The following is a 27,306-nucleotide window of genomic DNA, read 5'->3' on the forward strand; positions in this document are numbered from 1 at the left end:
CCAATTTTCCCAGCAGTTTTTCACCAAATAGTGGATTTTGGTCCCAAAAGCTGGGATCTTTGGACTTATCATAGACCGTCTTGCTGAGGTCACTTATCCCAAGTCTATTCCACTGATCCTCCTTTCTGTCTCTTAGCCAGTACCATATTGTTTTGATGATCACTGCTTTATAGTATAATTTGAGTTCTGGGACTGCTAGGCCACCTCCAATATTTAGGTTTTAAAGCTCACTTTAAGCAGCTATTGAACTTTCTCTTTTTATTCTAAATTTGGTTAGTTGTTATGAATACTGCAAAACAGAATTCAAAGAGGAGGGAGTCTTCTTTTCCCCAATACTTCTAGTTGTTATTGCCTTGAAAAATAAACAAAAATGGAACAAGAATTATTGTATATGATAATATTGGTTCCATGAGGTAAAAATATTGCAAACAAAATAAGTAGAGTTGTATATTATAATATTATCTATTGCAGTTTACAAAATGTGTTATATTTAATGAATTTCCACTTGTTGAATTTCATTATGATTTTATGATGGATTGACATATTGAATAAGATAAAAAAGGCTAAAGATTTGTATTTAGTCTTTTTTTGAATAGTTCTTTTCTGACCCTTAAACTATCATAGAAGCAAACATAGTTTATAAGAATTTCTACACTTATGTCCTAGGTGATAAACACAATACTTATTTCTTTATTGTTTTTCCTCTGCTTATGGAAAGTATTTTTTTCCAGTGTAAAATTGTGGACTATTTTTAATTTTGTTAAAAGATTTCTTAAAATCATAAAACATGATTAATATTCATTTTGTATCAAGTAATTACTAAATGCTACTTAACCTGTTTCCCTCCCACTCAGTTTTCTGAAGACATGATTTGTATATTTTCCTTCAACTGAATTTTCCCTAATGCAATCGTAGCATATTTTATTAGCTCGGAAAAGTTGTACTGTATCTCATATCCTAAATATGTATACAGTGGGATATTTTAAATACATTTGAAAATGCAAAAATGTGGAAGAGATTTTTCCTGAAAGAATGTAAAAGTGAACATGTTATATTTCTAATAATATGATTTTTAAAATGCTTATGCTATAATTATGAAATTAGAAAGTATGGAATCTAAATGTTAAATCAATTTGATCTTGTGTTACTACTGTAGTAGTTCTTATGTTAGACTATGGAATGGGAGAATTGAGAAGCTTAGCAAGGTAATTAAAAAGAAAACTTAAACCCTCTGAATTTAGAATGAAACTGCAAAAGGAAAAAGCACCCTAACATTTTTACCTATGAAAATTTAGTCCCCTCAATGATATCCATGTCTGTTGTACTTTTAAGACACTGCAGCAATACTTGTTAACATTTTGTTGCCTATGACATTAAAGGATAGTCATTAAAACCTGTGTTTCTCAAAGAAAGAGTCAATATTTGCAAAATTTCTCAGTCACTTATTTTTAGTCTATTGCTTCCTTCTATGTACTAGGCTATAAATAAGTGACTGAGAAATTTTTCAAAACAATTTTTGTGGGGAAAAAACTGACAGATAAAGACTAAGTGAGACTAGAAATGCCTTTAAAATTAAAGAAATTAATGTTCCTCTGAAATATAGTTTGATTGGTTTTAGAAATTTAAAGTCTCAGATTAATTTAAAATCTGTACAGATTTTGAAAATTAATGAAATTTCCTTCTACATGGAGAAACTACTTATTGGTAATTAAGAATATAACAAAATCAAGGAGGAATGGGGATTTTGAATTTAATAAAATTGTGAAGAGGTTTACATATTCCTGTATAATATATGTTACACATAACATATATCCATATATATACAGAGAGGGAATATACAGTAAGTAACATTGTAGACATGGTGTTGACATCAGCTGTACCATTTGGTTTTACCTTTACCATCACCAATCCCTCTGCTCCCATCTCCACATCCAGAATAAGCTCATCACCAGGAAACTCATCAACACAGATATTGCTTTAGCTTTGATACTTATACCTCAGCTCATCAATACCCTCAGTTGTCTCTATCACTTTGATTTGAAGATTGGAACACAGAACAAAAATCTCCTCTCAAAGCCTTCCTTTAAGGAGAGTCCAGGATTTCAGCCAACTCTTCATTCCAACCAACTGTTCTGTCATTTCAGTTTCATCTTCATCATGCCCTGTGATCTGTTTCAATCTCACACCCTCCCTTTGCCAGGTACCTACAGTCCCTTCATTTCCAGCTTTTTTCCTTATGTGTATTCTCTTTCCCAATTAGATTTTGAGCTCCTTGAGAGCAGAAGCAATCTGTTTTTATTTCTATCCACAACATAGTGCCTGGCTCTTAGTAAATGTTTATTGTGAGGGCAGCTGGATAGCTCAGTGAATTGAGAGCCAGACCTAGAGATGAGATGACCTGGGTTTAAGTCCAGGCTCATACATTTCCTAGCTGTGTGATCTGGGGCAAGTCACTTAACTGGAAATACTTAGCCCTTACTGCTCTTTTTCTTTAGAATATTGATTCTAAAATGGAAAGTAAGGGTTGTTTTTTTTTTTAATGAAAATAAATGTTCATTGTATTCTATTGTAAGTCTTGCTTTGCACATGCTTACTATATGACCCTGGGCAAGTCACTGGACCTCTCATTCTCCTATGGAATTCTCTAAGAGTATAAATTGAAGAGAAAGTTCTGGCCTTCATCACCAGGAGTCTCCACATCTGAGAGTTTCAATACCAAGGAAATCACAGATCCAGTTCTATCTCTCTCTCATTCCCTTTATCTGTCTCTGTCTCTATCTCTATCCCCTCTCTTTTATTCCTACAGCTATACATATATTGAAAAAACAGTCTTCTTTTGTATTCTAAGCACCTTTGTGCCTTCTAATTTATTTTATTTTATTTACAGCCCTGGGCACCTGTTACTGCTCTGAACAACAACAAAAATTTTATTATTATTTTTTTAATTTTATAGTATTTTATTTGATCATTTCCATGCATTTTTCATTAAAGACAAAGATCATTTTCTTTTCCTCCCTCCCACCCCCCGTGGCCGACGCGTGATTCCACTGGTATCATATGTGTTCTTGACTTGAACCCATTGCCACAACAAAAATTTTATAACCTGACAACTGTACAATACTTTAAAAGATTTTTCCTAGTAAAATAAAGAATGTAAATATTTCTAATGAAAATTGAAATGCTGCATACATTGAAAAAATTTACTAATTGGATTATTTATTAACTGAATGGTACAATGCTTTCCCTTTTGAGACAATCTCATATAACCAGATTACTGCTGCTAAAATGACTAATCTTAGTTGCTTTTTCCAATGTTTTGAAAACAAGATGGAAGATCTGGAAACCAATCAAGATTTCATGACCCTACTGGGCCAATGCAATGGCAATTGATAAACCAATTAGAATATATAGAATGTTAGGAAAGTAAACCAAAAACAATGGAAAAAGTGACTTAGAACCAAATGTTTTTAAGAAAAAAATTTCAGCTATGGGGCAACAATTAAGTGTGCAAGGGAAGCATCTAATTTTTAAGGCAACATTATCCAACACTTAGTATAGTTCCTGGTACATAGGTACTTAATAAATGCTTATTTACTTGACTTGTCAAAAACACATTACATATTTACATATATAAAATTTTAATTTACATATATAAATGAATAAGGATTGAAATATGATTTTATTTACATATTTTTATATCAAATATATGTTGAAAAATAGATAAAAAACAGCAAAAACCTTTGGCTGTGAAGAGCATGTTTCATTGAGTCCCTAGGAAGTTTGCTTTGTATGAAGAAAGTTGGCAGAATAGTAACACATCTCAAACTGTATTCCAAAGCAGCCATCATCAAAACAATCTGGTACTGATGAAGAAATAGAGGGGTGGGTCAATGGGATAGATTAGATACACAATACCTAGTAATACATGACTATAGAAATTTAGTGTTTGAAAAAAGAAAAGATCCAAGCTTTGGGAACAATTAAATATTTGACAAAAAACTGTTGGGAAAATTGGAAAATGGTATGGCAGAGACTGAGGATAGACCAACATCTTACACTGTTTACCAAGATAGGATGACATGGGTATAAGATTTAGAAATAAAGGGTGATATCATAAGCAAATTAGAGAAGTCTGGCAGTTTAATTGTCAGATCTATGGGTAAGGGAAGAATTGATGACCAAACAAGAAATAGAGAGCATTATAGGAAATTTTCACAATATTAAATTTAAAATGTTTTGAAAAACAAAACCAATGTACCTGGATTAGAAGGAAAGCAAGAAAACTGGGGAAAATTTTTTTTACAAGCAAGTATATCTGATAAAGGTCTAATTTCTCAACTATATATAGAGCTAAGTAAAATTTATAAAAAATATAAATCATTCACTAATTAATAAGTGGTGAAAGGAAATGTATAGGCAGTATTCAGATGAAGAAATCAAAGACATTTAAAGGCATATTTAAAAATTGCTCATAGTCACCCTTAATTATAGAAATGCAAATCAAAACCACTCTGATTTACCACCTCATACCTGTCAGATTAGCTAATATGACAGAAAAAGAAAATGACAAATGTTGGTGGATATATGGGAACATTTTGACACTAATGCACTGTTGGTGGAATTATGATATGATCTAACCATTCTAGAGAGCAATTTGGAACTCTGCCCAAAGGGATCTAAATCTATGCATATATGTCTATATGTATACATATATATATATATAAAATTTAAATTTTATTTACTTAATTTATTAAGAATATTTTCCCATGGTTACATGATTCATGTTCTTTCCCTTCCCTCCTCCCTCCCTCTTCCATAGCCTACAAGTAATTCCATTGGTTTTTTCATGTATCTTTGATCAAGTCCTATTTCCATATTATTAATGTTTACAATTGAATGATTGTTTAGTTTACATCAAAAATCATATCCCCAACAAACCATGTGATCAATCATATGTTTTTCTTCTGCATTTCTACTCCCATAGTTCCTTCTCTGGATGTGGATAGCTTTCTTTCTCATAAGTCCCTCAGAGTTGTCCTGTTTCATTGCATTGCTGCTAGTAGAGATGTCCATTATGCATATATTTTTGATCCAGCAAAATCACTACTAGATCTATATCTTAAAGAGATTTTATTTAAAAATTTTTTAAATTTATTTAGTCAATTTAGAACATTATTTCTTGGTCACCAGAATCATATTATTTCCCTCCCTCCCCTACCCCCACCCTTCCTGCAGTTAACTTGTAATTTCATTGGTTATTACATGTGTCTTTGATCAGAACCTATTTCCATTGTTGTTGGTGTTTGCATTAGGATTTTCATTTAGAGGGTTACACATTAGGCAGAGTCAAGATGGTGGTGTAGAGACAGCAAACATTCAGACCCATGAAAACCCTTACTGATTACAAACTAAATGCTCCTAGGGGACTGAAAATCAAAACTAACAACAAGACAGAGCCAAGGAACCCTCTTGCTGGACTCAACTTAAAAGGTACACCCCACCAAAGCTAGAAGTCGAGAATACTCAGGTTTAAGTGGAAGGAAGAAGGAAGGTCCCAGAACCCCTCCCCCACCTAGAGCACTAAGTCTCCAGTGGTAGCTGGAACCTCTAGGCAGGAAAAGGTGCTGGTTTGGCTTGTGGGCAAAGCTGAGCCAGGCTGAGAGCTTCCCATACAGGCAGCAGGGAAGCAGTTAGAGAAGAAACACAGAGGACAGAGCAGGTAGCAGTTGCAGCAGTGGAGACACTCCATATTTCCCCCCCCTCCTTCCCTAGATTTTGGCCTCAGGGCACATCCAGCAACCCAGCTGGATATAATCCTATCAAAGCTTTCAGAGGGCAGGGAAGCTCAAGCTACAAAACCCCTTCCCCACAGACTGCTGGACTTAATCCCAACAAAGCTACAACAGGGAAGCTCAAGCTCCAACACACCCATCAAATCTCCAGAGGAAAGGGAAGCTCAAGCTCCAACACCCCTACCCCACACAGGGCACTGAGAGATTTATTGACAAAACTCCAAGGGTGAAAGCAGAAAGAAAAGCCCCAAACCACAAAATAATGAGAGGAGAAAGAGCTCAGGCAACTGCAGGGAGTAAAGAAGGGTAAATATGAGCAAACAACAGAAAAAGAAAAAAGAAATTAAAATCGACAGCTTCTATACAGGCAAAAAGATCAAACAGAACTGAGAACAATGATGGAACTCCAAGCAAAAAAACAGAAACCCCAGCGAATTCAATACAGGCTCTGGAAGAAATCAAAATAGAATTCAAAACACAATTATAATGCCAAAGAGATAATAACGAAAACAACTTGTACAAGAATATTCATAGCTGAGCTATTGTGGTGGCAACAAAAAATGTAAAATGAGGGGATGCCCTTCAATTGGGGAATGGTTGAACAAATTGTGGTAAACAAATTGTGCTAAAAGGAATAATAAAGTGGAGGAATTCCATGGAGACTGGAACAACCTCCAGGAAGTGATACAGAGTGAAAGGAGCAGAGCCAGGAGAACATTGTACACAGAGACTGATACACTGTGGTACAATAGAAAGTAATGGACTTCTCCATTAGTGTCAATGCAATATCCCTGAACAATCTGTAGGGATCTATGAGAAAAAACACTATCCACAAGCAGAGGACAAACTGTGGGAGTAAAAACACCGAGGAAAAGGAACTGCTTGACTATAGAGGTTGAGGGGATATGATTGAGGAGAGACTCTAAATGAATACCTTAATGTAAATACCAACAACATGGAAATGGGTTTGGATCAAGGACACATGTGATACCCAGTGGAATTGAATGTTAGCTATGGGAGGGGTGGCGGGAGGCAGGGAGGAAAAGAAAATGATCTTTTTTTCCAATGAATAATGCTTGAAAATGACCGAATAAAATAACGTTTAAAGGGGAAAAAACACAATTAAAGAGGCTGAAGACAACTGGGAAAAGAACTTAAAAAGAAAGATAAGTCATCTGGAAACAGAAAATAATCTTAGAAGCCAAAATTAGCTTAAAAATGAGGCAAAAGAGGCAAAAGATGAGTCAAAGAAAATGAAAGATGAGGCAAAAAATGAAAGATGAGGCAGAGAAGATGAAAGATGACTTCCAAAGGAAATCAGACCAGAAGGAGAATGATGACCAAAAAGGCAGGGAAGAAATGCAGTCTTTAAAATCCAGACTACAACAACTAGAAGCAAGTGACTTCACAAGGCAGGAGGACACTATAAAACATAATCAAAAGAATGAAAAAATTTAGGAAAATATGCAGTACCTCATTCACAAGACAGAAGATTTAGAAAAACATTCCAGGAGAGACAACTTAAGAATCATTGGTCTACCAGAAGAACATGACAAAAGAAAAAGCCTGGACATCATACTACAGGAAGTTATCCAAAAAAACTGTGCTGGTATTCTAGAACAAGAGGGAAAAGTGGAGATTGAAAGAATCCACAGATCATCTGCTGTACTTAATTCCCAACTGACAACACATAGGAATATTATAGCCAAATTCAAGAACTAACAGACCAAGGAAAACATATTACAATCTGCTAAGAAGACATTCAGATACCCTGGAACCACAGTGAGGATAACACAGGATCGGGCTGTATTTACAATGAAGGACCGAAAGGCATGGAATATGATATTCTGGAAAGCAAGGGAACTAGGTCTACAACTAAAAATCAGATAACCAGAAAATCTGACTATATTCTTTTGGGGGAAGTATGGTCATTTAACAAAATAGAAGAAGTGTAAGAATTTGTAAAGAAAAGACTAGACCTGAACAGAAAATTTGATACCCAAGCACAGAATTCAAGAGAATCATCAAAACGTAATTAAAAAAGAGGGAAAAAAGAACGAAACAAAACAAAACAAAACAACCCCATCCTTTTTTAAAGAGAACCAACAAAATGATATGTATCCCTATAAGAAAAGAGGTCATTGGTAACTCTTAAAAATTGTTATTATCACCTGGGCATCTAGAAGAATTACACTTAGAGGGAACAGTGACAAACCATATAGGATGAAATGATAAGACATAAATATGCATATAGATATATGTATACACAAATACATATATATGTGTGTTTATATATGTATATATATTTATATACACACAAAACTAGAGCTAAAAAAAGAAGTTAATACTAAAAGAAATGGGTAAAGAAACAAAAGGGGGTAAATATATATGCCACAAAGAAGCTCATGGTGGGAGGGGGGAGAACATCAATACAATGGAAGGGTAAAGAGGTTGGAGATAGGAAATACTCAACTCTTACATGCATTGAAATTGACTCAAAGAGGAAGAACAATCCAATCTACTGGGGCAGAGAATTGCTTTGTGCCCTATAGGCAAGTAGAAGGGGAACTAACAGACTGGTTGGGAGGGAAGAGGTACAAGGGAGGGAGGGAGTTGGGGCTAGTTTAAAAAGATTGTAAAGAAAATAAGGGAGGAATAAGAAGAGAAGGTTAGAAAGGGAAGTAAAATAAGGGTGGGAATTAGGGGGACTGATTAAAATCAAAACATTGGTGTAGAAGGTAATAGTGAAAGAAGAAAAAGCAGGACTAGGAGTAGAAATCAAAATGCTGGGAAATACACAGCTGGTAATCATAACTCTGAATGTGAATAGAATGAACTCACCCATAAAACACAATTGAATAACAGAGTGGATTAGAATCCAAAACCCTATCATATGCTGTCTACAAGAAACACACATGAGGAAGGTAGACACGCATAGGTTAAAAGTAAGAGGATGGAGCCAAATCTATTGGTCATCAGCTGATAAAAAGAAGGCAAGAGTTGCAATCATGATATCTAACAAATCCAAAGGAAAAATAAATCTAGTTAAAAGAGATAGGGAAGGTCATTACATCCTGATAAAAGGCAGTATAGGCAATGAGGAAATATCAGTACTCAACATGTATTTACCAAATGGCATAGCATCCAGATTTCTAAAGGAGAAACTAGGGGAGCTCAAGAATGAAATAGATAGAAAAACTATACTAGTGGGAGACCTGAACCTTCCTCTATCAGAACTAGATAAATCAAACCAAAAAATAAATAAGAAAGATGTAAGAGAAGTGAATGAATTCTTAGAAAAATTAGAGTTAGTAGATATGTGGAGAAAAATAAATAGGGACAAAAAGGAATACACCTTCTTTTTAGCAACATGTGGTACATTCACAAAAATTGACTATGTATTAAGGCATAAAAACATTGCAAACAAGTGCAAAAGAGCAGAAATAATAAATGCAGCCTTCTCAGATCACAATACAATGAAAATAATAATTAGCAAGGGTACATGGAGAGGCAAATCAAAAATTAATTGGAAATTATACAATACAATTCTCCAAAACCTGTTAGTTAAAGAACAATTCATAGAAACAAATAACTTCATTGAAGAAAATGACAATGATGAGACATCCTTTCAAAACCTATGGGATTCAGCCAAAGAAGTACTCAGGGGTTAATTTATATCCTTTATTTCATATATTAAAAATTAGGGAGGGCAGAGGTCAATGAATTGAGCATGCAAATTAAAAACTAGAAAGTGAACAAATTAAAAATCCTCAGATGAAGATGAAATTAGAGATCCTAAAATATCAAAGGAGAAATTAATAAAATTGAAAGTCAAAGAACAAATAAAATAGACAAAGTACTGGTCAATCTAATTTAAAAAAGGAAAGTAGAAAACCAAATTGATAGTATCCAAGATGAAAAGGGAAACCTTACCTCTAATGAAGAGGAAATTAAGGCAATCATTAAAAACTATTATGCCCAATTATATGGCAACAAATATGGCAATCTAGATGATATGGATGAATATTTACAAAAATATGAATTGCTTAGACTAACAGAGAAAGAAATAGATTACCTAAAGAACCCGGTGTCAGAAAAAGAAATTCAATAAGCCATCAAAGAACTCCATATGAAAAAATCCCCAGGTCCAGATGGATTCACAAATGAATTCTATCAAGCATTCAAAGAACAACTAATCCCAATATTATACAAAGTATCTGACAGAATGAGCAAAGAAGGAATTCTACCAAATTCCTTTTATGACACAAATATGGTTCTGATTCCAAAGCCAGGCAGGTCAAAAATAGAAAGAAAACTATAGACCAATCTCTTTAATAAATATAGATACAAAAATCTTAAATAGGATACTAGAAAAAAGACTACAGCAAGAATTCACGAGGATTATTCACTATGTCCAGGTAGGATTCATACCAGGAATATAAGGATAGTTCAGTATTAGAAAAACCATCCACATAATTTACCATATTAACAAGGAAACTGACAAAAATCACATGATTATTGTGGATAAGAGAGAAATTATAAGAAAATGATTGCAAAGGACAGAAGCTGGAAATGGGTCATGTGTCATTCAAATGAAGATTCCTTTTAGAATGTGACCAGGAAAAGCCGTTTGGAGCCAAGTCAACAGTTATTGGTTGGAAGGTTTTTGGGTTTTATGGCTGATGTGAAGGAAGAATCTGGGTTTTATCTCTGGGACTTGGGATAATCAAGTTGGAGGTGGCTTGGCTGATTTAAAGAAGAAAAAGAAGGACAATAGTTCTTCTATCTCTCTCTGACTGGTGCTGTTTCATTCTAGTGATTGAATTGCCATTTTTCTCAGTATCCTCCAACCTAACACTCACTGTAGAGAATAAGGACATCCTACCACTCTTACCTCCCCCTCCCCAAATAAGCCCCTTGTTTGACAAAGAAGATTAAGAACTATTTCATTGAAACCTCACAGCTCACACTGAGTGATTTGAAGGAGATTGAAGAAAAGGGGAGAGGAGGCTGAAAAGGCTTCTGAAGATGGATACAAAAGGGAGGAGTTTAGGTAAAAAGAAGATAACTACCTGATCTATTAGTTATCTAATATCCATCAAATATACACCCTCAAATATCATCTATTACATTATCTCAATAGATGCAGAAAAAGCCTTTGACAAAATACAACACTCATTCCTATTGAAAACACTAGAAAGCATAGGAAAAGAAAGGCCTTTTCTAAAAATAATAAACAGTATATATATAAAATCATCAGCAAACATCATCTGCAGTGGGGACAAACTAGAAGCCTTCCCAATGAAATCAGGAGTGAAACAAGGATGCCCATTATCATCTCTATTATTTAACATTGTACTAGAAACACTAGCAGTAGCAATTAGAGAAGAAAAATAAATTGAAGGTATTAAAATAGGCAATGAGGAGACCAAACTATCACTCTTTGTGGATGATATGATGTTCTACTTAAAGAATCCTAGAGACTCAACCAAAAAGCTAGTCAAAATAATTAACAACTTTAGCAAAGTTGCAGGGTTCAAAATAAACTACATAAGTCATCAGCATTTCTATGTCTCCAACACAGCTCAGCAGGAAGAATTAGAAAGAGAATTCCATTTAAAATCACCCTAGACAATATAAAATACTTAGGAATCTATCTGCCGAGACAAACACAGGAACTATATAACACAACTACAAAACACTCTCCACACAACTAAAACTAGATTTAACAATTGAAAAAACAGCTCCTCATGGGTGGGATGAGCTAACATAATAAAAATGACAATCCTACCCAAATTAATTTACTTATTTAGTGCTATACCATTGAACTACCAAAAAACTTTTTTACTGAATTAGAAAAAATCATAACAAAGTTCATTTGGAAGAACAAAAGATCAAGGATATCTAGGGAAATCATGAAATAAATGTAAAGGAAGGAGGTCTTGTATTCCCAGATCTCAGAGTATATTATAAAGCAATTCCAATTTTTGGCCATCACAAAGAGTGCAGCTATGAATATTCTTCTACAACTCTTTTTCCTTATTATCTCTTTGGGGTAAAAACCCAGTAGTGCTAAGGCTGGATCAAAGGGCAGGCAGTCTTTTATCACCCTTTGGGCATATTGCCCTCCAGAATGGTTGGATCAATTCACCACTCCACCAGCAATGAATTAATGTCCCCACTTTGCCAAATCCCCTCTAGCATTCATTACTTTCCTTTGTTGTCATGTTAGCCAATCTGCTAGGTATGAGGTGATACCTCAGAGTTGTTTTCATTTGCATCTCTCTGATTATAAGAGATTTAGAACACTTTTTCATGTGCTTATTAATAGTTTTGATTTCTTTATCTGAAAACTGCCTATTCATGTCCCTTGCCCATTTATCAATTGGAGAATGGCTTGATTTTTTGAACAATTGATTTAGCTCTTTGTAAATTTCAGTAATTAAACTTTTGTCAGAGGTTTTTATGAAGATTGTTTTCCAATTTGTTGCTTCCCTTCTAATTTTAGTTACATTGGTTTTGTTTGTACAAAACTTTTTTAATTTGATGTAGTCAAAATTATTTATTTTACATTTTGTGACTCTAAGTCATGCTTGGTTTCTAAATCTTTTCCTTCCCAAAGGTCTGACATGTATACTATTCTGTGCTCACCTAATTTACTTATAGTTTCCTTCTTTATGTTCAAGTCATTCACCCATTCTGAATTTATCTTGGTGTAGGGTGTAAGGTGTTGATCCGAACCTAATCTCTCCCACATTGTCTTCCAATTTTCCCAGCAGTTTTTATCAAATAATGGATTTTTGTCTCAAAAGCTGAGGTCTTTTGGTGAGTCATAGACTGTCTTGCTGAGGTCATTTAACCCAAGTCTATTCCACTGATCCTCCTTTTTGTCTCTTAGCCAGTACCTAATTGTTTTGATGACCACTGCTTTATAATATACTCTGAGATCTGGGACTGCAAGTCCTCTTTCCTTTGCATTTTTTTTTTCATGATTTCCCTGTATATCCTTGGTCTTTTGTTCTTCCAAATGAACTTAGTTATGTTTTAATTCAGTAAAGAAGTTTTTTGGTAGTTCAATGGTATGGCACTAAATAAATAAAGGGTAGGATGGTCATTTTTATTATGTTAGCTCATTCAACCCATGAGCAATCAATGTATTTCCAATTGTTTAGATCTAGTTTTAACTGTGTGGAGAGTGTTTTGTAGTTGTGTTCATATAGTTTCTGTGTTTGTCTCAGCAGATAGATTCCCAAGTATTTTATATTGTCTAGGGTGATTTTAAATGGAATTCTCTTTCTAATTCTTTCTGCTGAAATGAGTTAGAGATATATAGAAATGCTGATGACTTATGCAGGTTTATTTTGTATCCTGCAACTTTGCTAAAGTTGCTGATTATTTCTACTAGCTTTTTGGTTGATTCTCTAGGATTCTTTAAGGAAACCATCATATAATCCGCAAAGAGTGATAGTTTGGTCTCCTCATTGCCAATTTTAATATCTTCAATTTCTTTTTCTTCTCTAATTGCTACTTCTAGTGTTTCTAGCACAATAATGGGCATCCTTGTTTTACTCCTGATCTTATTGGGAAGGCTTCTAGTTTATCCCCATTGCATATGATGTTTGCTGATGGTTTTATATATATACTGTTCATTATTTTTTAGGAAAGGTCCTTTTATTCCTATACTTTCTAGTGTTTTCATTACAAATGGGTGTTGTATTTTACCAAAGACTTTTTCTGCATCTATTGAGATAATCATGTGTTTTTTGTGAGTTTACTTGTAAATATGGTCAATTATGTGGATGGTTTTCCTAATATTGAATCATCCTTGCATTCCTGGTATGAATCCTACCTGGTCATAGGGGATAACCCTTGTGATGACTTCCTGGAGTCTATTTGCTAGTATCCTATTTAAGATTTTTGCATCTATATTCATTTGGGAAATTGGTCTATAGTTTTCTTTCTCTGTTTTTGACCTGCCTGGCTTTGGGATCAGTACCATGTTTGTGTCATAAAAGGAATTTGGTAGAATTCCTTCTTTGCTCATTCTGTCAAATAGTTTGTTTAATATTAGGATTAGTTGTTCTTTAAATGTTTGATAGAATTCATTTGTGAATCCATCTGGACCTGGGGATTTTTTCTTAGGGAGTTCTTTCATGGCTTGTTCAATTTCTTTTTCTGATATGGAGTTGTTTAGGTAATTTATTTCTTCCTCTTTTAGTCTAGACAATTTATATATTTTTTAAGTATTCATCCATATCACCTAGATTGCCATATTGGTTGCCAAATACTTGGGCATAGTAGTTTTTAATGATTACCTTAATTTCCTCTTCATTAGAGGAGAGGTCTCCCTTTTCATCTTGGATACTGTCAACTTGGTTTTCTTATTGCCTTTTCTTAATTAGATTGACTAATACTTTGTCTATTTTATTTGTTTTTTCAAAGTACCAGCTTCTGGTCTTATTTATTAAATCAATAGTTCTTTGACTTCCAATTTTATTAATTTCTCCTTTGATTTTTAGGATCTCTAATTTCATCTTCATCTGAGGATTTTTAATTTGTTTGCATTCTAATTTTTTAATTTGCATGCCTAATTCATTAACCTCTGCCCTTCTTAATTTGTTAATACATAAACTCAAGGAAAATTTCCCCCTGAGTACTGCTTTGGCTGAATCCCATGGGTTTTGAAAGGATGTCTCATCATTGTGATTTTCTTCAATGAAGTTATTAATTGTTTCTTTGATTTGTTCTTTAACTATCTGGTTTTGGAGAATCATACTGTTTAATTTCCATTTAATTTTTGATTTACCTGTTCATGTTCCCTTACTAATTATTATTTTTGTTGCATTTATTATTTCTGCTCTTTTGTACTTGTTTGCAATGTTTTTATGCCTTAATACATGGTCAATTTTTGTGAATGCAGAAAAGAAGGTGTATTCCTTTTTGTCCCTATTTATTTTTCTCCATGTCTACTAACTAATTTTTCTTAGATTTCATTCAGTTCTCTTACTTCTTTCTTATTTATTTTTGGTTTGATTAATCTAGTTCTGATAGAGGAAGGTTCAGGTCTCCCACTAGTATAGTTTTACTATCTATTTCATTCTTGAGCTCCCCTAATTTCTCCTTTAGAAATCTGGATGCTATGCCATTTGGTAAATACATGTTGAGTACTGATATTTCCTCATTGTCTGTACTGCCTTTTATCAGGATGTAATTACCTTCCCTATCTCTTTTAACTAGATTTATTTTTACTTTGGCTTTCTTGGATATCATGATTGAGACTCCTGCCTTCTTTTTATCAGCTGATGCCCAATAGATTTGGCTCCACCCTCTTACTTTCACCCTATACATGTCTACCTTCCTCATGTGTGTTTCTTGTAGACAGCATATGGTAGGGTTTTGGATTCTAATCCATTCTGTTATTCCCTTGCCTTTTATGAGTGAGTTCATTGCATTCACATTCAGAGTTATGATTATTAGCTGTGTATTACCCATAATTTTGATTTCTACTCCTATTCTTGCCTTTTCTTCTTTCACTATTTCTTTCTACACCAATGTTTGTTTATAATCAGTCCCCCTAGTTCCCACCCTTATTTTCCTTCCATTTCTACCCCCTCCCTTCTTATTTCCCCACTTATTTCCCCTGTAGTCTTTCTAAAATTAACCCCCCACCCCTCCCTCCCTTGTACTGCTTCCCTCCCCACCAGTCCATTTGTTACCCTTCTACTCCCCAATAAGGCACAAATCTATTCTCTGTCCCAAGGGATTTGTTTGTTCTTCCCTCTTTGGGTCAATTTCAAAGCACATAAGAGTTGAGTGTTTCCTATCTCTGACCTCTTTACCCTTCCATTGTATTGATGTTCTCCCCCCTTCCCACCATGAGCTTCTTTGTGACATATAAATTTACCCCCATTTCTTTCTTTTCCCATTTCTTTTAATATTAACCTATTTTTTAGCTCTAGTTATTTATATATGATATATATATACACACATACACGTGTGTATATATTTATGCATGCATATATCTATATACCTATTTATGACTTGTCCTTTCATCCTATATAGTTTGTCACTGTTCCCTCTAAGTGTACTTCTTTTTGCTGCCCAGGTATTAACAGATTTTAAGAGTTACCAATGACCTCTTTTCTTATAGGGATACATATCATTTTAACTTATTGCATCTCTTAAAAATTTTGTTTTGTTTTGCTTTGTTTTTGTTTTTTCCCTCTTTTTAAATTACCTTTTGATGATTTTCTTGAGTTCTGTGCTTGGTCATCAAAATTTCTGTTCAGGTCTAGTCTTTTCGTTATGAAATCTTGGAATTCTTTTATTTTGTTGAATGTCCATACTTGTCCTAGAATAAGAACATAGTAAGAATATAGTGAGTTTTGCTGGGTAGTTGATTCTTGGTTGTAGACCTAGTTCCCTTGCTTTCCAGAATATCATATTCCATGCCTTTTGGTTTTTCAGTGTGGATGCAGCCAGATCCTGCTTTATCCTCACAGTGGTTCCGTGGTATCTGAATGACTTCTTCTTGGCAGCTTGTAATATCTTTTCTTTCGTCTGATAGTTCTTGAATTTGGCTATAACATTCCTGGATGTTGTTAGTTGGAGATTATGTACAGGAAGTGATCTGTGGATTCTTTCAATCTCCACTTTTCCCTCTTGTTCTAGGATATTGGGGGCAGTTTTCTTTAATAATTTCCTGTAGTTTGATGTCCAGGCTTTTTCTTTTGTGATGGTCTTCTGGTTGACCAATGATTCTTAAATTGTCTCTCCTTGAACGATTTTCTAAATCCTCTGTTTTATGAATGAGATGCTACATATTTTCCTCAATTTTTTCATTCTTTTAGTTTTGTTTTATAGTGTCCTGCTGCCTTGTGAGGTCACTTAATTCTAGTTGTTGTATTCTGGTTCTTAAAGACTGGATTTCATCCCTTGCTTTTTGGTCATCCTTTTCCTTCTGGTATGATTTTCTTTGGAGGTCATCTTTCATCCTCTTTACCTCGTCTTTCATCTCCTTTTTCTCATCTTTCATTTTCTTCACCTCATCTTTCATCTCCTTTGCCTCATTTTTCAAGCTGATTGATTTTGGCTTTCAAGACTATTTTTTGTTTCCAGATGATTTATCTTGGTTTTTAAGTTCTTTTCCAATTGTCATCAGCCTCTCTTAATTGTATTTTGAATTGCATTTTGAGTTCTTCCAAAGCCTGTATCAAGTTCGCTGGGATTTTTGATTTTTCCTTTGCTGATCCCTCCCCCTCTGTTTCATTCTCTCTTTGCTCGTTACCCATACAGACACTGTGTACTGTAATTTCTTTCTTATTTGCTCATATTTACCCCTTCCTTGCTCCCCGTATTTTTCTGTGCTCTTGCTCCTCTAATTTTTTTTTGGTTTTGGGGCTGTTAGTCTTCCCTCTTGGAGCTTTGTCAGATCTCTTGGTACAGTCTCTGGGGGAGGGATGTTGGCTTCCCTTTCCTCTGGAGGCTTTTGATCAGATTAAGTTCAACTGGGTTTGGCCGTGTGTGCTCTGAGGCCAAAGACTACTGGAAGGCTGTAGCCACCCAACTCTCTCCAGTTCTCTCCAGCTGATTCTCTGCTGCCTGCGTTCCACGCTCTGAGTCTGGCACAGCACTGTCCACTAGGTACACTAGTGCCTTTGCCCTCCCAGTAGTTCCTGTCCTTGAGGGAGGCCCTACACTCTAGGGGGGAGGGGTTCTGGCCTCCAGGAGCTCTGAGGACTCCTGATGGGATTAGGTTCAACTCGGTTGTTCTGGATGTGGCCTGAGGCAAAAACCTCCAGTGAGACTAGAGACAGATGGAAGGACCTAGCCACAGGGCTGCAGGTTCTTTGGTCTCTCTCTGGCTGCTTCCCTGTCGCCTGTGTTGAACACTCTGATTCTGGCCCAGGTTGCTCTCAAGGTACACCCTCCAGTCCAGGACCTTTGCCAGCCCAGAGGTTCCCACTGCTGCTGGGAGCTCAGTGCTCTGGGTTGGGGGGAGGGGTCCTGGGACCTTCCTTCTGCCTCCCCTTAGACCAGAGTGTTCTCGGATTCCAGCTTTTGGGGCGTGTACCTTTTGAATTGAGTCCAGAAGGAGGGTTCTCCGCCTCTGTCCTGTTGTTAAGTTTGAATTTCAGTCCCTTTGGAGCATTCAGTTTGTGATCGGTAAGGAAGGGTTTTCAGAGGTTTGAACTTTTGCTGCTTCAAAGCTGCCATCTTGACTCCCGATGCAAGACAATCTGAAGAGACTCATGATGAAAAATGCCATCTGCTCTCAGAGAAAGAACTGATGGAATATGAATTGACTGAAACATACTCTGCTTCATTCCTCCTCCTCCTTTCTTTTTTCTTTCTCTTCCTCTTCTTCTTCTCCTCTTTTCCCTCCTTCCTCCTCCTTCTCTTTCTCCTCCTTCTGCCCTTCCTCCTCTCTTTCTCTTTCTTCTTCTCTTCTTCCTCTTCCTTCTCCTCCTCCTTTGGGTTAAATTCACACCATAAAATGACTAATATGGAAAAATGTTTTATATGATTGTACCAGTAAAATCTTTATCAGATTGCTTACCATCTCAAGGAGGTGGGAAGTAGGGGAGGAGGGAAGGAGGGAAAGATTTTGGAACTCAACACTTAAAAAAATAAATATTAGGGGACAGTGAGGTGACTCAGGGGATTGAGAACTAGGCCTAAAGACAGGAATGAAAGGTATGTTTTTTTTTTTTTAAATATTGTTAAAAATTGTTTTTATATTTGAGTCAAAATAAAAAATATATTTTAAGTAAATAAATTCTCAACCCTCCCCCACAGCCAAAAGAAGAAAGTAAACTCCTTATTGGCAGTACCTATCTTACTTTTGTTTTGTATACCCAGAATTTATCTAAGTTCTTTGCACTTAGAAAGTGTTCAATAAATGCTATTAATTCATTTTTTCTAAAAAGTAATAGAAGGGCATAAAGATTATATGAGTAACTCTTGGCAAAGTAAAACCCAAATTAAAATGATAATAAATATAGTTCTGTTGACTTGTAAAAACACAGAACTATTAAATAATCTGAAAAATCACTCTTTAATCAAGGAAAAGGGGTTCAGTGTGATAGTAGGCCTCTATACAGAGCTGTGCACCTCATGCCTCCACAGAGTTTGAGGATTGAACTCTGGTTGTTCTGGACACTGACCCCTGAGAAAGCCAACAGTGCTAGGTTGGACAATTCCAAGGAGCCATTAAAGTTGGGAAACTTAAGTACCTTTTTAGGTAAAACATGGGGGATGAGGATGAGAAGGACTTTGATTGATTTGATTGACTTTACAATGGCAACAAAGGAAAATGTGAAGTTCCAGACAGGAATAACAGTGAAGGGCTGACGTTTTACAATGGACAAGAAAGGGAAGGACCCAGCCAAGGGTTGGGCCACCTTGGTAAAGAATTTTGGCCTAAGGGGAGAAACCATTGGAAGAAAAGAAATACTTAACATCTGTTGGGATCAGATATTCCCACTTTAACTACCTTAAGGTCTATTGTTAATCTGAGATTGGTGAAGTAGGACTTTCCCTCAGGGAGGAACTCTCATGTAGCAAGTTCAAACCTGAGGCCTTCACCTTTAAGCTATGTAAACGAGGGGAGGACAGGTGGCTCATTAAATCTTTCTAGACTACAAATTTGGGGGCTTCTAGATTCCACGTTGATAGTTCCTGTAACCTGTCAACATGGAATTAAAAACTCCAGACTTGTATTCTAGTAAGATCTGATGAACCCCAAGTTATAGAACTAGCTGATAAGATGGAGATCCCCAAACTTGTACTGGATCCCTGTTCCCATGAGAATCCACCCTGAAAGGAATATCAGGCTAGTAGTTTCAGACAATCATGGACTCTAAGGTAAATGACAATCCCAGTTAGGTGAAGCTAAGCAAATGCTAAGTACTCTTTTTTGGTCTTAGGTAATCTTCCCCATTATATCAGAGACCCTTTCCCATGAAGACCCAGACCTTGGCAGGGATCATCCTTTTAGTATACATTGTAAGTAGCTCCTCTCCTTACACCAGGGGTCCCCAAACTACAACCCATGGGCCACATGTGGCCCCCTGAGGCCATTTATCCAGTCCTCACCACACTTCTAGAGGGGGCACCTCTTTCATTGATGGTCAGTGAGAGGAGCACTGTATGTGGTGGTGCCACAAAGTGCAGCTTCACTCACATATAGTATTACTTCCAGTGACATAATCCTTTGCATGGCACCTTTTTCTGAGAGTAACTGAATGAAAACAAGGCACCACGCAAAAGATTATGTGATTGCACAATGGAAGACTTCAGCATGGTGAGCGGTGATCTGGGGGAGGGGATTTTGCACTGTGTATACCTCTGCCCAGTGTAGTGGTGGCAGTGATGGGCCTGTGCAAGGTGTGACAGGCCCATCACCGCCAGTGCTGCAGCCTCCACTATCCCAGATAAGGGTATACAGATTTGTTAATAGTTTTTTTTTTTTTATAGTCTGGCCCTCCAATGGTCTGAGGGACAGTGAACTGGCTATCTGTGTAAGGCTTACACCCTAGCCTCTAGCTATGATTCCCTTCCCAAGCTTAGTTATCAATATAGTTTGAAAGTTCCCATTTCCTGTGTAAGGATAATTTTTAGGGTTGTGACTTAAAATTTAAATTAATTTGGTTGCCAAGGAAATCCCATAATCAAATACCCAATCAGCTGGAAGTTGATGGTGATTTTAATTAATATAGAGGAAAGAAATTAAGAGAGAGTGAGGAAAAGAGTTAATTTAAATAGCTCTGGCTCAGTCTGAGCCAGGCAGGAATTCAAGGCCTTGGCCAAGGGGGCCTCCCCTAAGAGCCAAGGGAAAAGGGAGTCAGTCTTTTCACTCACCATGTGACCATTTCAAGGAAGCTGTCTGAGGGAGCTCCTCTATGCTCCAGATCCAGGATCAAACTGGTGCCCAGGCCTGATCACAGGAAGTCAACAGAATCACCTCTCCGGGGAAAGAGTCAGAAGGTTTTCCTGGAGTGAACCAGTGAGTCAAATATATAGCCCCCTTTTACTCTTGTGTCTCCTCTTCTAAATGCCCATTCTTTAGTTCTCATCTCCTTTGATTTGATTATATCTTCAGAGTTACTTAATACTTCTTTGTTAAGTTCACCTTTTGTGAGTTAGTTAACCTTTTTGTGATTAATTTAATCTTTATATTTACTTAACACCTTTCGGTATTAAGATCTTAAAATAGACTTCGTTTAAAGTTCTAGCTTCACTATAAGGTAAGAGCTAAGTATCTTCATTCTTTAATCAGGAGATTACAACTTTATCTTCCCATAAGGTAAGGTCTAAGTAGGGTGGAGTAATTTAAAATTCACACCTTGTAACAATGGTAATGTCAATCATCTCTCCCTGCCCCTTGGTCTCTCCAAATGGTATATAGGTTCCCCAAATTCTTTTGTTCCTTGGATCATCTTCTAGAGCTGTGTCACTCCTAGGAATAATGTCCCCAGAGTCCAGGGTATAAACCCTGTAAAAGTTGCAGAGCCACAGTCTGAGGAAATGGTCAAATATTGGACTTATCGCTTTCCTGATTAAAGATTTGGTTTTTCTAACTACTTTGGTTGTTCTGTGTTATTTCCAAGTTAACAAACCTCAGAGACATTAAGTCACATTGGCTAACCTAAATTTTGATGAATAAATATTTCTTAATAAAAATGCTAGTCAAATTTATAAGAATCCAACTCATTCCCCAATTGATAAATGGTCAAAGGATTTGAATAGGAAGTTTTCACATGAAGAAATCAAAGCTATCAATAATCATATGAAAAAAGTGTTCTAATTCTCTCTTGATTAGAGAAATACAAATTAAAACACCTCTGAGGTACCCCTTTACACCTATCAGATTGGCCTATATAACAGTAAATGAGGAGGATAAATGTTGGAGGGGATGTGGCAAAATTGGGACACTAATGTATTTCTAGTGGAGTTGTGAAGTGGTCCAACCATTCTGGAGGGCAATTTGGAGTTATGCCTATTAACTTGGAAATAACACAGAACTTCCAAAGGTAGTCAGAAAACCCATTGTTTAATCGGGAAAGGGATAAGTCCAATATTTGATCCTTTACTCAGAGTTTGGCACCACAACTTTTACAGGCATTTACACCCTGGACTCTGGGGACATTATCCCTGGGAGTGCCATCTCTCTAGATGATGACTCCAAGGAACAAAAGAATTTGGGGAACCTATATATCATTTGGGGTACCAGGAGCAGGGAAAGATGATTTATTGACATAACCATGGTTGCAAGGAAATAGGAGTATTCAAACTAGACTGACAGAATACAATCGATCTTGGGAAAAGAATCATAGCCAAAGACTAAGGTATAAGGGAAGGGGCTGCTTACAATAGATACTAAAAGTATCTGTAAAATACTAAAAGTATCTGTAAAAAAAAGTACTGCTGTAAAAATTAAAATTAAATGTCAATAAAAATGTTATATTTTAGGAGATTTATTAGTGATCATAATAACTCAAGGAATAAAGAGGATACAAAATAAAGACCATGGGCCCATGGCTGATTAGCTCATTTAAAATCCCTGTGCTTAGCTTACCACCACCACCCACCATGCTGGCTGCAAGACTAAGAAAGAGCCCAAGGGGACCATCCATTCGCTAATATCCTCTGTCTACAGGAAGTATGTAATGACAGAAAGTCAGTGCACTCCCCCCAAATCTTTTTTAGGGTAATAGATTTTTAATTGTAGATTTCCTCTGAGATCCATGGAAGATTAGTCTCTCCAATGGATCTTGTAAACATAATCAACTTTGAAATTACAGTAATTTGGGGAAAAAAGGAAAAGAGTACAAAACCAATGATTGCTAGGTGCATTGACAATAAATCAGTTAGGGGGAAGTCCCCTTCAGCATATAAACCAAAGGCATTCAACCCCACACAGTTCAAATCACCACATCCTAAAGTTCACTCTGGTTCTTCTGGTGAAGTGTGTGGTATGTGGAAGCATCTTCATGGTGCCTTCTCCAAACAGTTCACTTTCTGGATTCAGAGAGGTAGCATGTTTCTTAACCTAAAATTATTCTAAAAAAGGGATTTAAACTTTGCTATTTAGAATAATAATAACAATACATTCCACCTTGAATAGGGTGTTGAAAAACACAGGGATCACTTTGGAATACATGGCTGAGTTATGAGGTATATGAATCAATTGGCAAGAGAAATCAAAAACATAAAAAAGAAAATAAAAGAGAAAATAATTTGTGGATGAAACATAGACTATCAAAGTCTTATGTGTAAAAATTCTAAGTAAAAGAAAATAAACCTATAACAGATCCTGGATTCTGGGCCCAATTAAAATGATTTGTATCCCACAAGTCTGCAGGACAAAAAGGAGTAATATTTCACTTACCCATTTGCAGACAAGACTATAGGAAGTTGCCATACGATAAGAGAGAAAAGGGACTCAATTATAGGAGCAAATGGGAGCCAGAAAGGAGCCAGAATAATCAATGTCATGTATTTTATATAGAATGTGTGATACAAGGAAGACCTGCATTTAGCACATGTTAAACAGCCACAACCTCAAGTCTCACACATAAGATTAAGTCCTTGCGCTCTTTGTGCAGAATGCCATCAATCCACGTAGGACTGGTTTGGTCTCCTTGACCTTGTGCTCTATTGGCACTGTGCAAGTAGCTTTGTGCTTCTTTGGCACTGTGCAATGGCTCTTTTTATATTCCCTTCTCCTGGATTCAGACAGAATCATTTAGCAAAGTCCCATAATTTTTCTTAAACAATCAATGGCATCATTTTTATAGTCTAAAGTTTTTTGGGTATGCATTAATATTAGAACAAATGTATTTTAAACTCATATAACTGCAAAATAAAAAAAATTAAAGAAAAATCTTCTCAATACTCTTGAAATGTGCTTCAAATACAAAAAGGAGAGAAAACATAAAACTGAAATAGTATATTGCACATTGTAAATCTTAAAACTGCTCAGATTCTACTTTGGAACATTTGGTTAAGGCTATTCCCTATTTAAACAATGGAGGTACTTGATCAGAAATATATTAGGAACTTTAAAATTACTCCACCCATACTTAGGCATACTTTAGGGGAAGATAAAGTTGTAAAAACTCCTTAGTGAACAATGAGGGTACTAAACTCATACTTATAGTGAGGCCCAAAGCCCTTAAGCTAGGTCTATTTTTAGATCTAATACAAAGGGTGCTAAGTACCTATGAAGGTTGACATACCCAAAGGGCTATAAAAGAATGCAAACCTTTTGATCCAGGATTACCATTCCTGGGTCTGTGTCTCACAGAGGTAAAAATAAAAAATAAAAAGGGAAATGACCTGTTTATAAAATATATATATATATATATATATATATATATATATATATATACACACATATATATATATATTTATAGCTGTTCTTTTTGAGGTGACAAAGAATTGGAAGCTAAATGGATATCTCAATAGGGGAATGACTGAATAAACTGTGGTATATGATGGTGATGGAATATTATTTTGCTATAAGGAATGTTGAACAGGATGATTTCAGAAAGAACTAAGAAGTCCTACGCGAAGTCATACAGAGTGAAATAAGCAGAACCAGGAAAACATTATACACCATAACAGCAATATTGTGGAATGATCAGTTGTGATAGACTTAGCTACTCTCAGCAATATAATGATCCAGGACAGTTCTGAAAGACTTATGACAAAGAATAGTATCCACTTCCAGAGAAAGAACTGCCAGAATGGAAATGCAGTTGAAAACATATGATTTGTTACTTGTTTATTTGGGTATATGTTTTGAGGTTTGGGTTCAATAAGTTTATTTGCTTACAAAAATAAATGATATGGAAATATGTTTTTGCATGATAATACATGTATAACCCAGATGAAATTGCTTGTCATCTCTGGGGGGGGGAGGGAAAAATAGAGGGGGACAATATAGATCATATGACTTTGTAAAAATGTGAAAATTTGTAATTAAAATAAAAAGTATAAAAAATTAAAAGCAATGCTAAATATTACATTATTGCTTTATTTTTGTGAATGATAATTTAATTATTGACAATTACTTTGAAATAATGTTAAAATAGAATGTTAAATATTATATGAATTTAGTGCTAGTAGCAGTTAAGAGTAAAGAATTAAAACGATTAAGTTTTATGGACCTAATGGGCACAAGTTATTTTCCACATTTGTTATATTCCATATTTATTGTGAAGACCAAAGTATTAGGCTTACATGTAATGACAGGACTATTCTAATGTATTATCTTGCAGTCAAGAGCCACAGAGTTTACGGAGCAAAGGAGTTACATGATCAGATTTATGCTTCACGAATATCACTGGCAGCTAGGTGGAGAATGAATTGAAGAGGAGAGAGACTGGACAGAAGGAAACCAATTAGGAGGCTATTGCAATATTCCAGGTAAAAAGTGATGGCTTAAATTAGGGTGACTTGTTGTTAATAGAGATAAGAGCATAGATGTGAGAGATGTTAAGCAGTTGAAGAAACAACACTTACCAACTGTTAGAATATGGGGGATATATGGGAATGGAGTTTATGATGATTCCTAGATTTTGAAGCTAAATAAATGGAAGAATGATGCTACCTTCAATAGAATCAGTCACATTAAGAAGGTTGAGTTTAGCAGAAAAATTATGAGTCCTATTTTATATAAAGTTTGAGGTGCTTACTTGATATGCATTTGGAAATGCCTATCAAGCAGTTGGAGATTTATGGCTGAAGAGAAAAATGAAGGTTGGATTTGTAGATTTGGGAGCTATTTGCATAGATATGCATGAAAGCTGGTTAAATCACTAAGAAAGATGGAAAGATAAGAGGATCCAGGACAGGACACATATATAGATTGTTAGACATAGATGGTGAATCTTCAAAAGAGACTGACACGTAGGAAGAGAATCATGACAAAACAATGTCACAAAATCCAAGAAGAAATGGATTCCCAGATGACAGAATGCTCAACAACACCAAAAAGAATGAAGATTGAGAAAAAATCATTGGGTTTAGCAAAAATGAGATCATTGGTGACCTAGCAGAGAACATTTTAGAGTGGCTGGGACAGAAGTCAGTCTATCAAGGATTAAGAAGTGAACACATGGAAAAAGTGGAGAAAATGACTGGATAACTTTTTTCTAGCATGGCTCTGTAAAGGATTAGAGAGATAGGATGAAATCTTGGTGGGATTATATGCCATGAAGTTGTTTTGCTTTTTTAAAGATCAAGTTATTCTGTGTATGATCTAGGTAGTGGGGTGAACTGATAGGGAAAACTTGAAAATTAGAGATACAGAGAGGATAGATAGTCAAAAGGGTAAATTCCAGAAGAAGATGAGAAAGTATAGGATCAGGACATAATTAGAGATATTAGTTTGGATAAAAAGATGATCATTTTTTTTTAAGATTGGAGTAAAGGAGGAATGACTGATGTTGTGGTGTTGTTGAAGTAATTTTAAGTGTGGAATCAGAGAAGAGAAATTGGTTGTAAAAAAATTTTTTTCCTGTGAAATATATACGAGGAGACTATCTGATTCATTTACATGTACAAGTAATATCATTCCATTCTCTTTTCTCTAAAAGATAAAAGATTGCTTCCTCTAACCCTCAACTTTATTGTTACTGTTCAGTCATTGCAATCATATTGAGACTCTTGTAAACCCCATTTGGGATTTTCTTTGCAAAGATCTACTTGGAGTACTTGGCCATTTCTTTTGCCAGCTCATTATACAGATGAGGAAACTAAGGCAAAGAGGGTTGTGTCTTGCTCAGGGTCACACAGATAATAAGTTTCTAAGCCCAGATTTGAACTTTGGAAGATGAGACTTCCTGACTTAGATAAAACACTATCCACTGTGCCCACTACCTGCTTCCCATCTAATGGCTGCTTACATGATCATGTTTCCTCCATCCCCCCAAAACTCTCACTTAGGATCTATCTCTAGAAATTACCAATTCATATTTTTTTTTCCTTCTTTTTGTGGCAAACCTCCTTGAGAAGACCATCTGAAATAATTGGTTCCACTTCATTTCCTTTCACTTTCTTCTTAATTCTTTGTAGTCTGGCTTTTAACTTAATCATTCAAATAAAACTACTTTGATTTCTTAATCACCAAATCTAATGGCTTTATCTTATCTTATCCTCTTGACTTCTCTGTAGCCTTTGACATTATTGATGAATATCTTCTCCTTGATAAACTCTTTTCTCTTTAAATTGTCTCAACATTACTCTCTCCTGGTCCTTCTTCTGTCTGTCCTTTCTCTTGATTCTTTACTGAAATTTTGTCTAAATCATTCCCAGTATCAGAGTCCTCCAAGTTCTGTCTTGGCCTCGGGTCCCATAGTTTCAATTATCCCAGTGCAACTAACTTTCAGGTCTAATTGTTTTGCCCTAACTCTCTCCTTACCTTCAAATTCAGATCGCTAACTGCTTATTAGGCATCTCAAATGGCAGACCATGTAAATTTCATAAATATAGCATATTTATATCT

At 35.7% G+C, this 27,306-nt stretch overlaps 1 long non-coding RNA gene across 2 annotated transcripts in view; it reads right to left on the reverse strand.

Annotated features, from left to right (window-relative positions):
- Window positions 1-243: 243 nt before the first annotated feature.
- The window catches only part of LOC103095500 (uncharacterized), a 39,138-nt gene continuing 12,075 nt past the window's right edge, over window positions 244-27,306 (reverse strand). Inside the window, exons 1-4 of one of the 2 annotated variants that reach the window (XR_467538.2) lie at window positions 20,655-24,059; window positions 16,030-16,143; window positions 3,739-3,863; window positions 244-352 (exon numbers count right to left, since the gene is read on the reverse strand). This is a non-coding gene — a long non-coding RNA (uncharacterized LOC103095500). Of the gene's footprint in view, window positions 353-3,738; window positions 3,864-16,029; window positions 16,144-20,654; window positions 24,060-27,306 lie in introns of those variants that run through there. The other variant, XR_008911215.1, reaches the window with a different exon arrangement.

This window comes from Monodelphis domestica, chromosome 4, assembly GCF_027887165.1.
Source record: "Monodelphis domestica isolate mMonDom1 chromosome 4, mMonDom1.pri, whole genome shotgun sequence".
NCBI classification, from domain to species: Eukaryota; Metazoa; Chordata; class Mammalia; order Didelphimorphia; family Didelphidae; genus Monodelphis; species Monodelphis domestica.